The sequence below is a fragment of the Meriones unguiculatus genome, chromosome 7 (genome assembly GCF_030254825.1).
Source record: "Meriones unguiculatus strain TT.TT164.6M chromosome 7, Bangor_MerUng_6.1, whole genome shotgun sequence".
Lineage (NCBI taxonomy): Eukaryota > Metazoa > Chordata > Mammalia > Rodentia > Muridae > Meriones > Meriones unguiculatus.
The window spans coordinates 86,269,708-86,288,176 of NC_083355.1; the positions used below are offsets into that span (position 1 = coordinate 86,269,708).

At 40.2% G+C, this 18,469-nt stretch overlaps 1 protein-coding gene across 2 annotated transcripts in view; it reads left to right on the top strand.

Moving 5' to 3' along the window:
- The window catches only part of Rad51b (RAD51 paralog B), a 523,994-nt gene that overhangs the window by 186,231 nt on the left and 319,294 nt on the right, over nt 1–18,469 (top strand). The window lies entirely within an intron of this gene.

The window sequence follows — 18,469 nt, forward strand, 5'->3', positions numbered from 1 at the left end:
AGACACACAAATCACCAATCGTACATGTTAAAACCACAATAAAACGTAGCGTATACTAGTATATGGCTGTAATTTTAAAAGATGGGAAATAGGAAGTATTGGCAAGAGTGTATAAAAAACTTTAAACTTTGCTGGTGAGGGCTTAAAATGGTACAACCGTAGAAAAAAAATTTTACCTTCTTTAAAAAGTTAGAGTTTCTGTATGACCCAGCAACTCCACAATGAATATATGCCCTCGAGAACAGAAAGCATTTCCATACAAAATTTGTACGTATTCATTGTAGCATTATTTGTTGTAGTCACAAAGTAGAAGCAATTAAGGTATCCATTAGCTAACAAAGGGATGAACAAGGTATATCCATCATTTAATATTATTAGTGATGAAAGAAATAAAGATTAAAACTGTACTATGTGGAAAAGAGTTACACACAACTACTGTATTATATACGTGCATGCATATGAAATATTCAGAATAGGTAAATCTATAGGAACAGAAAAGCATTAGTGGTTGCCATACTCTGGAGAAAGTGGAGGATATGGAATGGCTTATGGACATGTTTGTTTTAAGGCAATGAAAATGTTCTGTAATTGCTTATACAAATCTCTGCATATAGTAAAACACCGAATTTGTATTTTACAATGTTATGTGGTACATATCTTACTAAAACTGCTGCGTGTATCTAAAAATACCTGTTACTTTGGCTTTGGGAGTTTGGATTCAATCTACTCTTTTGTTTATAGATGGATAACTTCAATAAACACTGTAATCTGAGCTTATTATTAATTAGGAATTCTAATTCTCTTTATTATTTTATTTGTTTGTTTGTTTGATAGGCCTCACTATTTAGTTCAGACTGGCCTTGGAACTATGATCTTCCTGCCTTTCCCTTCCAGATTGTGGGATGACAGGCGTGTGACATTGTGCCTGGCCTTTAATTTTCATTACGCTTATCTGTATTTTTTGTTTTCGTATTTGTGTTTTTGTTGCCGTGCCTTAATACCTGTCGGCCTTAGTGCATGCAAGCAAAACCTGGCAGAATTTGATGTCATGTTTCCTTCTTGATCTTTTTAAGCCTTAATGGTGTGATAGCAGCCAAACCACAGCATTGATTACATTGTTTGCATATATTATTTTCAAGAGTACGCATTTGGTTTAGAAACTACTTTTCCAATATTTTCTGTTATTCATGGCACTTGACCACCACACGCTTGAAATATTCCTTGGCTAAAGCACAAGTATCCTGGAGGTCAGTGTATACATGATTCATGGTTTGGTAGAATGCAGCCAGGTTGAATATGACCTTTAATAATGTGGCTACAAGCCTGGCTTATGATATGAAGCTTCATACGTTGCCTTTCTTTTGTAAGCATGATAATCAAGTAGGTTTTCTTCTTCGGGGCCTTTGGCAAAGTGCGGTTGAGAGGTATGAGTGTCCTACCCAAAGCATTCTAGAATAGACTGAAGAGCTTAGTAGACAGAAGAAAATCTCAGCTGAAGATGGTCCTCTTCCATTGGCGTGCTCGTCACGTGTTCCCAGGGGTGCAGCTGGGAATCCTCTGCTGTATGCCTTTCTATTGACAGTGATTGGATAGAGAAACCAGTTATTTGGGGCCTGGTGTGTAGACAGCAAGGAGCCAGTTCTGGATGTGGTGTTTGGCTCGGGCAACCTTACTAGTGAAGAAAATGTGGGGCTGGCGGGGAAGAGTTGAGCAGCAGTGCTTGATAACACAAGACGCTGGCCATACCGCCTTCATTTCTGGTGCTCCTGTTTAAAGTAGGCTGCATTTTTAGATTTTTGTCAGCTGAATGCTGAATATCTCTGTAGACCGAGCCTGCTAAATTGTTGGCATGCTTTACCACAGCCTCCGTTTCTAGAAACATTTAAATTGCTAATTTTAATCAACTGTTTTGCTTTTTCCAACTTTCCTTCTTGACAGCTTACTCTTTCTTCCCAACTCAATTAATAGCCTATTCCAATTTAGCTTTAGCCTCACCTTTTAGGTATTGATTGCCGTGGTTTGATGTGGAGATGGCATATTCAAGTTTGCTTTTATCTTTTATTATTCAAATCAGTTTTGAATCTAGGTGCTTTTATGCTTCCCTATCTTATTAGGTAGAAATTAAATATACGTACCCTCAGTATGAAGCCAGTCATTCCTTGATAGTTTGTGCTAGGTATTTCTCCACTAAATAGGGAAATTTCTCTTGTACAAGACTCCATGGTCAAGATGACATGATGGTACAAACTGGAAATCCCAGCACTTAGGAGACAGAGGCAGGGCTGCTGCAAATTGGAGGCTAACCTGGTCTATATAATGAGTTCTAGGTCATCTGTGGTTATATAACAAAACTCTTCTCAGGAACAAAGACTATTCCATATTCATCCTTCAGATGTATATTATTTGAGTTCAAGTTGTGCTTGAATTGAGCATAAGAAGGTCCTCGGGTTGGGCTTAGTGCTAGTGCCTGTGATTCCCAAGGCTAAGGTAGGAAGACGACAACTTTATATAGAAAGACTCTGGAGAGAGGACAGGAACTCCACAAGGAGAGCAACAGAACAAGAAAATTTGAACACAGGGAACTTCTCAGAGACTCATACTCCAACCAAGGACTATTCATGAAGATAACCTAGAACCCTGACAATGCAGCCACTTCTGATGAGAACTGATAGACTAAGATCAGAAAGAAGGAGAGGAGGACCTCCCCTATCAGTGGACTTGGGGAGGAGCATGCATGCAGAAAGGGGGGGGGAGGGTGGGACGGGCAGGGGAGAAGGGAGGGACTAATGGGGGGGATACAAAATGAATAAAGTGTAATTAATAAAAGTTAAATAAAAAATTAAAAAAAAAAAGACTCGGGAAAAGCAAACAAAAGAGCAAAGGGAAGAAAAGGACAGTCGTGAGAACTCTTGATTTTCTTACCTGGGAAGACCAACATATTATTAGAACTGGAGGACTCCAACCTTAATTCTGCCCAAGCTCCTAACTAAAAATCTGCCATTCTATTGGGCTGTAACATTCAGGAACGACTTAGAAATTATTAAAGGAAGTTCAGCAAGAATAAACTTAGATCTTCTGTAAAGGGTAGAAGAAATGTAAGACAGGGACAAAGCTTGTCTGCAAGAGGACCAGCAGCTTTCTGTGTAAGGCACCCTGTGGCATTAAAAAACTCAAAATTGTACAGTGGCCATAAGAGAGCTGGGAAGCAGTAGAGGTTGAGGCAGTTAGTTCTAGAAAGAACCCGAGGTGTCCGCCTTATTCCATGGTCTCTTCTTACTGTTCCTACATTGGTAGAGGGATGAAACAAAACCTGTCAGACAACCTCAAGGTTGCCTCTGCATCTTGGGGGAAGGGAAGCAGATCCAGAGTTTTATTAATGGAAAATTTTGTTTTTCATGACCATAAGTAAAAATAATACTCATTAATATTTATTGAGCATCAGAACTGTGCCAAACCCTTTAAGGACTTTATTTAAACTATTCAATTCTATTCTATAACAATTTCTCAACCAGTTAAAATATTTAAAGAACATTGACTAGTATTTGGAGCATAATAAGTATCCAAGACATATGAAATATTGCTTTTGGTCAAACTATTTATTACACAGTATCATGTCTCTCCATCAAGATTCCAGTTCCTTTATCAACGCCTTCCTTGCTATTCTCCTATACATTCTAGGGCCAGACTTGTCTAATTCTGTTATCTGGCTAGCTCTATTTTATAAGTCGTAAATGCTGTGGCTGCCCCACCCCCATCCTAGAGAAGTACCCTTTTCAAAGTCTGGACCAAATTTATTTAGTGAGAACGTGGATATTTTAGAAACAAGGTTTACAAAGGGCGAGTAAGATAACTGAATGGAAGGATCCGCTCAGGCTCCTTTGGCGTGGTGGTGGTGGTGGTGGTGGTGGTGGTGGTGGTGGTGGTGGTGGTGGCTGTGGCAGCATGGTGCTGTGGAGGTGGACAACCTGGACTCACCGTTTTGGCAGGGGAGCCGCATTTCAGGGCAAAGGTTGGGTTTTTTTTTTTTTTTTTAATTATTAAATTCTTTCATCGTCACCAGGAAGCTAGAGAAAATGAATTCTTCACAGTATGCTCGGGCACGCAACTTGAAACGGCCTGCACACAAAGTGAAATTCAATGAAAGCCAGCTGTTTGGGAAAGCGCTGTCAGGAACGCATGGGGTTCTGTTAAGGGAGAATTGCCTAGGAATACGTTTTCAGAAACAGGACGCCAGTGGTAGAAAAAGCAAGCGCATTTACACACACCAACTCTCGCGTGATTACACTGGGCTATGTCTTTTCAGCCCTTTGTCTTAAACTGTTGTTTATTCCTGGCCGGTAGATGTCTGCTTTCAAGGCTTCTTTCCACGTGTCAAGTGTGTGGCCGTTCATTCTTCTTTGAGAAGTAAACATTCCAACCCTAGTACAGTGTCTCAAGTACTTTGATTTTGGCTGAACTGAAAAATCAGTAATGCCTACCAGACTGCTTCCCTAAGCTAGTACCTCTCTGTTCTCACCAACTACACCCAGGGAAGGAGCACCCTGGGCAGTTTGCAGAGGTGCCATGCACGTCCCCTGCCATTAAGGAGGAAACAATTATATCCCAGAGCAGACTCAAAGCAAATAGCTGTCGGTGGTGATGAGGGTCACATGAGGAAGCCTTTGATTTGTGGTTGTTCTTTGTGTTTCCCAGGTACTTATTTTTTATTACCTGTGTCACTTGGCCCCCTGCTCCCAAGGCAGGCCTTGCTGACCATTGCATAGGTATGTGTTAAACTATCTACCGCTGGAAGCTTCACCAAGTCTCTTAAGCCTGCTTGTAGAGTGGCTAGCCCCTAATAGGAGCTCTGTCAGGCCCTCCAGCAGTACTTAAGGATTAGACATGGCCCTGCCTTTAAAGGAAATTTTGGAAAAGCCTTTTAGGGTTTTATTTTCAAAGCATAACATATCCACTCAGGAAATTCAGTTAGCACCCAGAGTTAGGAATCCTAGGGTAATGTTTCACTCATGCAGCTTTTATCTCTAGAGCGTTTTTTTTTTTAATGATTTTTTTTTCTGTTTTCAACCCCGTTTAGCACTAGTGTCCGTAACTCATTAGAGCCCAGTCTCAGATGCCTTCCTTTGACGTCCTGCTTGCCTTTCCCTCGGCATCTTACTTAGCGTGCCCATTCACAGCTCCTGTTACAGTGTGGATCCTGAGTTATCTGCTCCCAGGTTCCTAGCAAACTGGCAAATGACACTAAGCACAGAGGGTGAGGGGAGGGACTGTGTTTTCAGACTGAGCGATAGGACCCTCCCCTGGATCCCACAGTTTCCCATTTATAAAGCCACATCTAGAAATGAGAACAAGAGACTGAAGAGTCAATAGTCCTTGCTTTAGACCCAGGCTTTTCCTCACTCAGATCAGGGCTCGTGGAGAAAATGCACCTTTGCTGTCTCCCTGCCTCTCTGCTGTGTCTGCACTTATCTGTGTGAGCCGGCGAGCCAATGGCCCCATGGTGATTGTTCCTCCACCGCTGCTTTCACCAGATGAATTTCAACTGCACAGAATGAGTGGGCCGCCTGGGTCAGAGGCCCCCGGATTCTTCTCCATCTTTAGAAAGATGTCTTCCAAAGCACAGGCATTGCCTGAAATTAAACTGGATTTACCCGTGATCAGGTTGTCGTGGATGCTTGCTTCTGAGTTCTGGAACTGCTCCTGGTGGCTCCCTTTTCACCCAGTTTAATTCCACAGTAGACTCTCAAAATATTCTTCCCAGTAAGTAGGGTATCCTGAAACACTCATTCTGTGTGTAGCGGTAAGAACAGCTCTCATAGGCTCATATGTTTGAATGAGTCATCAGAGAGTGGTATCTCTTGGGAGGGATTAGGAGGTGTGGCCTTAATGGAAGAAGTATGTCACTGGGAGTGGGCTTGGAGCCAGGCCCAGTGGATTTCTCTCTCTTCTTCCTGTCCGCAGGTCCGGATGTAGGACTCTTACCTACTTCTCTAGCACCATTTCTGCTTTTATACTGCCATGCTTTCCACCATGGTGAAGATGGACTAAAGCTCTGAAACTGTAAGCCAGCCCCAATTCATAGAGTTCAGGCTACCTTGCTCTATCGCCACCTAGGAGCTATGTGTCTCACGTACCGTACCTCATTTCTTATCATTCGGAACACTTCTATTGAGCGCTTGTTATGTGAAGAAGACATGCTAGGACTACTGTTAGAAACCGATGAGCTATGGCCCCTGTTCTTGAGAAGCTTATGATCCAGGTGAAGTGTGAGGAAGTGTTTCTCCTGAATGCCACTGGCAGTATTTCCTTTGCCCTCCACCCATCCCTGTATAAGCAGTCCTTTAATAGGAGATGACAGAAATGCACATAGAGGAAGTGATGACAACCTTAGATGTACTTCGTACTCATAGTCTTTCTGTTAATTATTACATTTCTGTTGCAATTTCCAATGGGAAATGCTGAGTGAACGTGTCACCTTGGTGCATGCGGCGTGTCCATAGACTCAGAGCGTCAGTGACCGCTCTTCAGTTTGGTTCAGCCCCCTGTGTTTTTCTGGCTCTGTGTGCCATTGAATTGGGCTGTGCTTATATAAGGAAAGTCTGTAAAGCCACAGGCAAGAAAAGCTGCAATTTCTTCCTTGGGGAAATCTCCAGTGGAGAATTATAAGTAAATATTAAGGTTCAAAGTAGGCAACATAATGAGTACATTCAAGGAACGGGCAAGCACTTATGTAACATTTCGTGCTTGCAAAATGTTTTACAACTCTATTATTAATTTCCTTAAATCTCCTGGAAGGTAACAATGTTATTACATCTATTTTATTTGCAACGCAAGCAAATTAAGTGGCAAAAAGGAAGCGAACTTCAGACATTGATTTTTAAGGTTTGGATCTATATCCTAAACCACACTGCTTCATCAGGGAGATAAAGAAATTAAATGTTTCTGTTCAGTTCTCGACTTGGGAGTGGTGCCTACTGAGCAGTTGTCTCTGTGTGTTTAAATAGTGGCTCAATGACTTCCAACCCATGCTCTAGTGGATTACTAGCTGAACATTTTAACTATGGTCATAAGTTCTCAATAAAACGTGGCATGTGGCATGGCCAACAGGTTGGTGACTAACCGGGAGATCTTTGGTTTGTTCCAGCAGGAATCACCTGAGACCAACAAAGGTGTGTCTCAGAAGAGCTCACACTAGTGCCTATACACTGCCTGTAAGCCACTTTCTCTCTCTCTCTCTCTCTCTCTCTCTCTCTCTCTCTCTCTCTCTCTCTTTCTTTCTCTCTCTCTCTCTCTCTCTCTCTCTCTCCCTTCCTTCCTTCCTTTCTTTTTTCCTTCTTTCTTTCTTTCTTTCTTTCTTTCTTTCTTTCTTTCTTTCCTTCTCCCTTTCTTTTCCTTCCTCCACCCATAGAAAAGCAAATTTATATTAAAAAGTAATAACATTTCTCAAAGCCCCCAAAGGGTAAAATGTACAGATTTTCCATAACATAAGAAATTGAAAATAACTTAGACCCTTACCTTAAAAGGCAGAGAGAGACATGATAAATTATTGCCTTCAGTTAACTTTTCTTTCATTTACAAAGTATCCGAAAACTGCTTTCACACCCTGAGGTGTGACTAGAAGGTAATGAAGAGTGATTTTTAAAAATAAATATTTCATAAGGTACCCTGGTTTCAATGAGAACTGTTCTTTAACATAGTCACACTTTAGCTGATCCAATGATGCTGTCATTACAAAAAATATTTTTAGAACTTGTCTTTCGAATGCTTTAAATAAGCCATTTATGAACTGTAAAAGAAAACAGTCTTATGTATTTTTAATCAGCCCCTCCCTTGCAAAGAAATGTATTACTCAGATACATTACCGACTTTCCTTTTAGCCTTTATTCTACATCAGTTTTTCTTATTTTGTTTCCAAAATTGAGTATATAATTAAAAAGAAAATATCAATTTGAAAGTAGTGAAGCTATTTCATTTTAACTTTCTATTTTGAAATACTTCATACTTACATAAAAAGTTAGGTAAATAATACAGCTTCCATATATTCTTCATCCAGCTTCCCCTAATCCTCTACTGAATTTCTTGTTAATTTCTTTAAAATATAAAGTTTCTAGGTTTTGGAAGCCTTTAAATGTTTATCTTCTAGTTATTTTAAAGTGTAAAATTGTTACCAACTAAAGTATACCGAGGTGATAGAAAAGGTAACTTACTCATTGAATTCCACACATACATACACACAGAAACATACACATGCAAACTGTATTCTGTAAATAAGTACCACTATGACATCAATTAAAATTTAAAAAAGTGAAACTAGAGAGATAGCCCAGTGGTTAAAAACATGTACTGTTCTTGCAAAAGGCCCAAGTTTGATCCTCAACAGTCACACTGGGTAGCTGTAACTTCAGCTTCAAAGGATTTGGTTCCTCTGGCCACCTAGGGCGTCCCTCATACCCATTCCCCTCCAACCCCACCTTAAAATAATAAAAATTAATGATAAAAGATGAAGAAAGTATTCATGTATAAAAGTACATCAGTTTGACTCTCTGTACCTTCTCACTCAATTAAATGAGAGATTTGTCAACTTTATTGGTTTAGTGAGGAATAGATTCCTAGATTGTTATGCTACGGGTCAAGCGCTGGGACTTACACCTGTTGGTGCTCTACTCTGGGATTTTTAAAAAAGTCTCCACATTGTATTTTCTAGTGTTGCCCTATTTCTTTAATGCTGTTTTTCTTATTTGGGCCTTCCTCATATTACATGTGTGTGTGTTATCTTTTGTTCTAACTTCTTGCTTCTCTGCTCTAGTTTATCTTTGTTTTTTATTTTTGTATTTTCTTCTACTGCCCAAGTAAGGATATATAGCAGTGTCATTATCACTTGATTCAAAGCATGTCCTACTTTTCTTATGACTTCTTTTGTGACTTCTCACTGTGGCTCTTGAGCATCTATTGTAGAAGCCTTATGAGGGTTTTGGAGGTCAGTATTTAGAGAATATTTTTTGAGGATCACAAGGAAGGGGAGATTCCTATTTGCTTCTGCCAGCTTCTTGTGAACACTGCACTTGAAAGGGTGCTACCAAACCAATACTTTAATGTTAAAGCATTTGAACTGTGGCTGTGGGAGTGTTTTAAATTTCTAACCCTAAACTGTATCAGCTAGGCCTTAGTTAGAATTTTCTTGGAGGAGTTTGTTACTCGAGATCCTTACTATCCATGGTGTAGAATGTTTTCTGACACAGAACAGGCACTCGGGGAGTATTTGCTAAATGAAGAGTGAATGGGTGAAGAAGCTCCTTTTCTCTTCGTCGGCCTATAGCCATTACTAGGAAAGGTAAGTCATCAGGGTATCTTCCTTTTTCTTCCTTTCTCCTTCCTTCTTCTCCTTCCACCTTCCTCCTTAAGCTTTGGAATTGCAGTCTAAACTGAGGCTTTTCCTTTCACCTCTTACTCTTTGGGGGCCCTGATACTGTCTCCTTTTCCCCACCTCTAAGTGTGCCATGTATCCATAGAAAGCCAGGCTTTTAGTTCACTAACGATCAGCAGCTACTTATGGGTGAAAATCCTTCCAAGATTTTTTTTTTTCTGAGAATTTTTTTTTCGTCTTTTGGCCTATATTTAATGTCTAGCTGAACCATGTTTCTAAAGGATACATTTTTCATTATAACCGAGAGTTTTAGGTGTAGTGTCATCATTTATTTGGTTGTTAAAAGAAGTATTCTTTGTGACAATTCATGTAGAAGAGGAATGGTGGAGAAGAACAGAGTGAGTCGCCCTTATAAGGAAGCAGTGGCTCTAGGTCTGTGACCCGATCACTTTAGCCATGGGGATCATGGGCCTTTTCCCACTTGTGTGTTCTAAGTTAAACGCTCCTCATAAACGGATGACACCAGCTGAGACTTACTGTCTCTTGTCCATCAGACATTTTGCCTGTGGTAGCTCTAGTCCTTAGAGATAGCTTTGTAACCATGCTTTGTTGTCTCTTCTGTAAAAGTGAAAAATGAGAGTAGGAGTACTTCTCAAACTTTTTCTGGTAGTTCTAGGCAGAAAGGACTCGCAGCATGGGCTCTGTGGCATCTGCCTGCTTACATGCTTCGAAGGGACGTTAATTCAACCTGTTGAGGGGTAGCAGCCATGGTCTGTGCCATATGAACCCACCCCAAAGTCTCAGACAGATAGGTGGCAGGTACTGACTCCATCTGTGCAGACCTTCAGTTGGTCAGTCGACTCTCACTAATCGAAAGGCCGATCTGGGAAAATTACCTTTTTCCTCTCCTTGTCAAATTGTCTTTTAAAAGCAAGTGTTGGGGTTGGGGACGGGCATATAAATAGTCCTTAAGGGGCTAGAGAGATGGCTCAGTGGTTAAGAACACTGACTGCTTTTCCAGAGTACCTGGGTTCAATTCCCAGCACCCACGCAGCGGCTCACAACTGTCTGTAACTTCAAGATCTGTCACCCTCATAAAGACATACAGGCAGGCAAAACACCAATGCACATAAAATACAAATTAATAACTATCTTAAAAAGTAGTCCTTGAAAACAAATGATAACACTGTATTTTCCAATTGCATTTTTATGAGAGAAGAATTACAGCTTAAGGAATAGCACTGTGATGACTTCTGTAAAGTCTCTCTACTGCTTGTTAAATCTTCAAGTACTGACAAGACCAGCGGAAATAGTAATACAGGCAAGTGTGCCTTTAAAATTACCCTGCTCAAAATCGGTCACGTTTAAAGCAATTGTAGGATATTGACATACGTTTTTATTTTATCAAAAAGAAACACACACACACACAAGACACAGAGTCAATAACAGAAAGTCGCATTTATTCCTTTCATTTACTAATTAACAAGTTCATTAAGTAAATCAGTTTGTCGACCATTTTTTATATTCAGCGTCACGCCAAGCGCCACAAAGAGAACAGTTAACAAACACATTTGATTTGTGCCTTTATATACCTGTATTTTACCTTGAGAAGCATGTTAAACAAGTAATTACATAGATCATCACTGAATTATGTTAACAAAAACTATCAAAGACAGATAAAATGGCTGAGAGAAGGATCAGAGAACAAAAGGACTATCCTTAGAAATACATACTGTAGATCTGTCTCGTTTACCATGCATACAAGAGTTTTTAAATGAGTATTACATACTCAGGAGGCAGAGGGATTTCTGTGAGTTCAAGGCCAGACTATTCTACAGAGATATTTCAGGACAGCAGAGGTTACAAAGAAACCCTGTCTCAAACAAACAACAAACACAAACCTCCTCCCCTGCAACCACCAAAGAACACTACAGGTAAATCTCACTTACACTGTATATAGAAAGCTAAATAAAATCATAGTGAAATGAATTCAGCACCTTGAAGACTAGGTAATATGGCCACATGAGATTCATTTTAGGAATGAAAGGATAATTCAATAATTGAGAAGTCTCAGTATAGATTACCATGTTAAAACAGCAAAAGATAATTTGTATTTCACCTCTATGTTAGAAGGCATTTTATCTTTTTAATTTATTAATTAATATTCATTTGTTAATTCTTTTACATTTATTCATTTATTTGAGGGAGAATTCCCAGCTTGGGAGTGAAGGTCAGAGGACATTCTGTGGTTTCTTGGGATTCCATTTAGATCATCAAGCTTGGCTGCATTCCCTCTTCTCAATGAGACATCTGGAAAGCCCATTAAATAATATTTTATGAATTATCTACCATGTAAGTCTGTTGTTCATATCAATATTTACTATTGATTTATCTTTTATTTAAACAGCAGTTATTCCTAAACCATCTGTATACCCAAATCACCACAGAGACTAGGATGTATTTAGTTAACCTAAAGCACAGTGCTGGGTGATGATTACTCCATCCTAAACCTCCAAGCCTGCATAGTTTCCTCCCATTCAGATTTTTCCATATTATACTTGCTTTTAGACATATCTTAGGTCTGGTTCATCTCTCCTCATGGTTCCAAGTCCTATCCTGCAGATCTCGGCTCTCTGACTCCTCCCACTCGCCTCCTTCTCCTCCCCTCCGGACCAGGATGTCCCACCCTATTCTTTCCATTGCCCAGCGTTGGCTGGTTGTTTTCCTGAAAATTCAGAGAACAAATGGTGGCATGTTTGCACAAACTTGAGATAGACAATGCTTAGAATAAATGTCCTGATTGAAACTAGATAGTGGGGTAGAGAAATCAGCATTTGAATGAACATGGGTAAATTGTATACATTCCACAAGAACATTATACCAACAATTAGGTTATTGAAGATTCTTAAATTTTACTCAAGACTGGGTTGATAGAAGTTTAGTGCCACATTATTGAAGGAATGCTAAATTGTTTTATCTTTTATAGACATTTTGCATGTATCCTTTCACTAAATAATTCTACTTTAAGGAATTTTTCTTCATTTTACTCTCACTTGAATAATATACCTGGCATTAGCATAAGCATTACACCATTGCATGGAATAGCAGAGGATGAGGGGTGACCATCAACATGGGATTGACAGAATAGATCAGGGTGTATCATGGAATAGTAGAGAAAATCTTAACAAAATCCAGGATGCATTGTAACTAAAGCCTGGCAGAGGAGAGACACCCATTTGATAACGTTTGAGTAAGTTGCACAGTTTCTTACAAATGGATAGCTTGTTTTGTTAAAAGGTGATTTTAGCATGGGGAAATGGTATCTAGAAACAAGTGACAGCAGAGACTTCTTTTCACTTCTTGTCTCCTCACATTTTATAGCATGTTCAGGCATTGCCTGTTTTACTAGAATAAAATGAACCACATACCTGTAAACAAGTTTACCTTTTGAAAAGCAGGATTATAATCAATTCATGGTGTCGTCTGAAAGGTTTTATTGAAAAGGTCTTTGCATACAGGAAGCAGCTTGGGTTTCATTCATCCTTCTTGGACAATAAACTAAATTGGCCTTGCTGTGACCTGACTCAGTGTTTTTGCAGGTTCTGAGTATTTCAAAATGATGCGTTAGCTCGGGGATCTGTGCCATGCTATTTAAATTATCTGGCACGAGTAGATGTTTGGATGGTAGATGTTCTTTTCTCTGGTTTAGATGAAGTATAATTTTTAGTGGAGGTGCATCTTATAGTAAGTTTATGTAGGCTGGAGAGATGGCTCAGCAGTTAGGAGGACTGGATTCCAGAGGACCTGGGTTCAATTCCCAGTGCCCACATGGCAGCTCACAACTATCTGTAACTCAAATTCTAGTGGATCTGACTCCCTCACACAGACATATATATAGGCTAAACACCAAATGGTACATAAAAATAAGAATTTCAAAAGATTTATAATAAGCATATACAAAGAATGATGCCTTCATTTTGGAAATGTCCTAATGAATGGAGGAAATTGCACCTGGAAATCCCACCCAACATTGTGGGTTTAACCTAGTTTTTTCATTCTAACCACTGAGTTGTGAGGTGACTGAATAAGCAGTGTCCCATTAAGTCAAGCCCCTGCGTCCCTAAGGACATGTAGAAGTGTTAGTACCCTTTTTATTTAGTTGCAAATTGTTGAGATGTGGTAACTTCCGGTTTCTAAGGAGACAAAGAAAGCCTCTGTGTACAAGATGGTGTGATCATGTGGTCATGGGACCACTTGGTTTTTTGAAGTCATAGAGGGGTTTTTCCTGTGGTGTAAGGGTAGACTAGTTTCTTAGTGTACATGAGTTTCCAAGTTTGTTGTTGTTCATTTTAAATGATGAATAAACCTCATAAGTCAGTAATAATGAGGAAAAGAGTCAGGTTTTCTTATTCTTGTTTTAAAGATGAAATGGGCTTGGCATCGTGGTGCTCTCCTTTAATCCCAGCACTCAGGGAGGCAGAGGCAGTTGGTGTTTGAGGCCAGCCTTGTCTACAAACTGAGTCCAGAACAGCCAAGGCTACACAGGGAAACACAAACAAAACAAAACAAAACAAAAATTAAAGATGAGATGGATGTACAGTTGAAAGAGGTTATGCAACTTTCCCAAGCCCCCATGAAAAACAGGTGACAAAGCTAAATTTTCCCACATAATGTCATGTGCGATGAGGAATGTGTCCTTACTTAGGCTATTACATCAGTGAATCATATGCTTTGCGAAGCACTCAGGCCAGAGGGAACATTGCTGAACCTTATCCCTGGCACACCAGAAAATGGTCGGAACCCAGGACTGTGTTGTAGTGTTCATTTACACAGCATTCAAAACAATTAATTCTGCATCAGGCGCTTGGAATCACAGACCATCAGGGAGCGAGAAATCGATTGTCCTCTGTTTACTTCTTTTTTTTATCCCCTCATTTTCTCTGGTTGATGTTCTTCTTAGATGCCAGAGGCCAGTCATTGTCGCCAGATGACTGGGCTCTGCTGGCTCATCAAGGGGCTGTGGCAGCACTTGTTTCCATGAGAGCTGGAAGAACAGATGCAATGGAAAAATCACAGGCCGCTGTGTCTAAGGAGCTGGCAGTGTGATTCACAGTGCCCTGTCTAATGTGAATGTAATCTGATAGCTCTTGGAACCAGGCTTCATGAGTAAAGTTACCATGCTGGCAAGCCAAGCAGGGGCCGAGCACTTGGTTAACATGTTCATATCCGGGCTTTCAGGAATAATCTGTGCAGTTTAACTTCAGCTCATTTGGTTTTCTGAGTAGAATAGATATTCCTGGAAGGGTTATTGCCTAATTTCCAGGAGTATTTAAGAGATGTGTTTTTTTTTTTTTTGAAGGCAAATTCTTTTCTGGATGGTAAGTAAATTAACTGTATACAGCTTATAATCTGCCATGAAATTTGATGGTAGGTTGTTCTTGGGACTCCAGTTCTAGACAGGCTCTGTGGCTTATGCCTGTAGGCCTACCACTGGCGAGGCAGGAGGGCCCAGGAGTTGAAGGTGAGCCTAAGTAACATAGCCAATCCTTGTCTTAGCAAAGCAAAGCAAAACAAAGCAACATTGAACCTTTCTGCTTCTACTGAAGCCCATTGACAGAGTCCTTTAAAAGGTGTAAGAAATAGAATAGGCCCCAGGGCCTCATGGGGTTTATGAAAATGGAGTTTGCAAAATAGTTGTTAAACTACCAATGGAATCAAAGCAGCATAATAGTTTATAATAATTCAGATGTTTTCTCAGGGATTTCATGATGCTAGCCCTGACTTTGACACAATGATTTTAAATAAATGGCGGCTTATTGTATTCATCTGTGTTTTATAGTCATACAGTTTCTTTATGTTGATATTGTTGTTCCCTATAGTAACAACAAAAATATTTTCATCAGACTATAAATATTCATAGTCATCCTTAGTCCTTTTCTTGTTCATATGGCCTTATTTCCTAATTTACTGCCTTTTATCTATTGCCATTCATGCTATTTTTTCTTTTTCTGGTTAACCACTTAGCTCTTCTAAATGGGGGGGAAAACTCTCAGTAACTGCAAAATCGCTTGCCATCCTTATGGACTAATCTGTATTCTGTGTTCTTGAATCATCACAGGCATTGTTGTAAGTCACACTCAGAAGAGTTTCAGGCAAATGAAAATGGCTTTTGTGTTACAACAGTTCTGTCAGTCTAAGATTGCTGAGCTGAAGAAGAGGCTGTGCAGTGACTCTCCTGACAGCAGAGGTACCTTTCCTCCCCTTGTGCCTGACCTCCAGCATCTGCTCCAATCCCAGGAGCGAGCAGCTTGTTTTCCAATCAAGACGTATTCTGCAATTCGACCTTTTTTGGAAATTAGGTACACTTTCCAACATATATACTTTGAATCCCTTGGGTATTTCAGCCATTTCCTAGTCTGCTTTCCCAGACATAAAAGATACCATGTGTGAAGTATGTGGAATGAAACTGTCAAGGTGTTTGGGTGGGTTCTTTCTCCAGAAAATATGTTTGCTTATTGCAGTTTCTCGGTGAAGACTTTAAAGTAACTCAAGGACAGTTTAAAATCACCTCTGCAGGGCTGAAATAATTTATGTCTGCTGTATAAATAGAACCTTCCTGAATATGAACCGATGAGCCACCTCATCTGCCACCTCTTTTATGAAGCCTTCCTCGGTGCCCTTGTTAAAGAAAGCAGTCACCTTCGGCTCAGCTGTTCCAAAGCACGTTGACCTTTCGTGAGAATGATTATCTCATAGCTCATTCTGCCTTGAATTCCACTGCTTTCATCTCTTTCCCATCCACTTTTGAAATCAGAGTAGGAATATGGTTTTCTCTCTGAAGGGGCCTGCTTACTGTTTGCTTGTTGCTGGGATTATGTGATCTTAAAAGCACTTACCATTCTCATACTGTGGAATAATTCATTGATGTAGCTGTATCCATGGGGCTAGAACCATGCTTTTCTGTCTGTTTTTTTCCCCCTATGAGCTACCATAGTGCTGGAACCCAGAGTACTCATTACATTTCTATTGAATGAACGTTGGACTTTATTCAGTGCGCTTGACCTTGAGTGTCTGAATTTGGAAAGGTAGAGGCCATTTTTCTACAGTTAGCTGCACTGCCAAATAGTAAGTTTCAGCAAACTGCTGCATTGTATAGCACATACACCTGTACATTTCTGGAGAACTGTAAATCCCAGTGAAGTATTCGCTTAGTTACATTTGTATCCCATGGCAAGAAGGCTATGTTCGTTTCCTTTTACTTTAAAACCCAGAGCTGGTAGTCTGTCATTTCTCGTAGAAGAGTAAAGTTGATACAATGTTTAAATGTTTTTGAATTCCCATTATATCTAATGGTAGAATTGCCTTTGAGTGCTCTGTTCCGCCCACCTAAGAAATGTAAGCATCTTGAGTCTCGGCAGGCATCATACTTAACGGCCCAAGTTCCTACCACGTGCCTAGAGAGTAGGGGAGATGACCAATAAATGTCTAACCGAATGAAATGTTAAGTTGAATCTGCACAATTAGAAAATAACCTAAAGAATTTCTTAACTTAAACGTAGAAGTTCTTTTCTCTGTGTGGGAAGAGTTGGCGGGGTCTGATGGCTCTTCAGCTGCAAACAGCTGGAACTGTTTGAAGATGATGCTGCAGACCTAGAATGCAAGTCTGCCATTAGGGGTTCCCAGGTGTCTCCAAAGAGTGATGCTGCTTCCTTTCTTTAGGAGCGTAGTCTTACTTCTTTTCCTATTGCTTAAACATCTCTCCAGAGAAACAGACCTTCAGAAAAGGTAACAGAAGGAGACACCAATGGGATCCCCAAATGTTCCCCAGCCATTACATCTTGTGTAAGTCATTCAAATCTGCTAGCTGTGTAGGATTCTTTGCAAAGGGCATCTAGTTATTGTTCTTTTCTATTCAAAAGAAGACGACTTTGTAAAAAATACAACTTTCTAGTAAGTAATTCTTATTCTCGGCAACACGAAGAATTTTCAACTCTCAAGCTAGTTTTAGTTAAGCCTCTATTTTAAAATTTAGTAAGTCATTGCTCTCTGGCATATTTTTTTACTCTGAAGATAACTGCCTAGTTATGAGGTCTTTTTCTCTTGGATCTGAGCCAAGCCACTCTCAGAACTCGCTGCTAACTTTCTACCTTTCTCTTGTGGTCTCAAGGGCACCAGTCTGCTTTGGGGGGCAACTATGGAAAAATCTAGGGTCAGTGGATTTTGGGCTTTTCATTTTACTAGTGAGCAAATTAAAGCCCTCCAGTCTTAATTGACTTGCGTAAGATTACACAACCCGTCCTTGGCTGGATCTCTTGAATGCTAGTTCAACACATGCTTTTCTGGTATGACTCATGGGATTTTTCTCTATGTAGCGAGGAAGGATGTTCTCTTTCAGGCAAACACTAGCTTTTGAAACTGTCAAAATTTTATGGGTTAAGACTTCAGAGGTACAATTCGCAGCTAAGAACCACTTAAATATATCACATTATCCTTTAGGTAGAGAGCCATATACTAGGGAAACCTACATGCCACAGGTTAAAAAAAAAAAAAGATAGGCGTCTTTCACTCATGAGGGAAATGACAATTGTACTTAGTTCAGAAGGGCTAGGGCACAGGGTATATTCAACAATTGTCTTGGAGAGTATGATCCTAACGGACACGGTTGACTGGAAAGTAACAGCAAGGTAAACATTCCCAAGGAAAGAGTATGTAAGATTGTACTCAGCTCCTGTAGTATAGTCCAAGTGCCTCCTCCCCAGCATTTGCTTCAGTGACTTTTATCTAGTATGCTTTAGAGTCAGTGAGTGGAACTGCTGAATAGAGACCAGCAGGCCCCACTGCCAGATTCTGATGCCCAAGAATTTGTAACTTTTAAAAGTTCCTATGTAAGGGGGCTGGAGAGCTGGCTCAGCAGCTAAGAGCCCATACTTTACTTGTAGAGGCCTGAGTTCAGTTGCCAGCTCCCAGTGGGTAGCTCAAAACCACCTGTAACTCCAGCTCCAGAGCATCAGAAGCCTTCCAGCATCCTCGGTCACCTGCACGTACATGTACATAGGCCCACACAGATGCACACGCGTACCCATCATTCAAAATCAAAATGAATCTTAA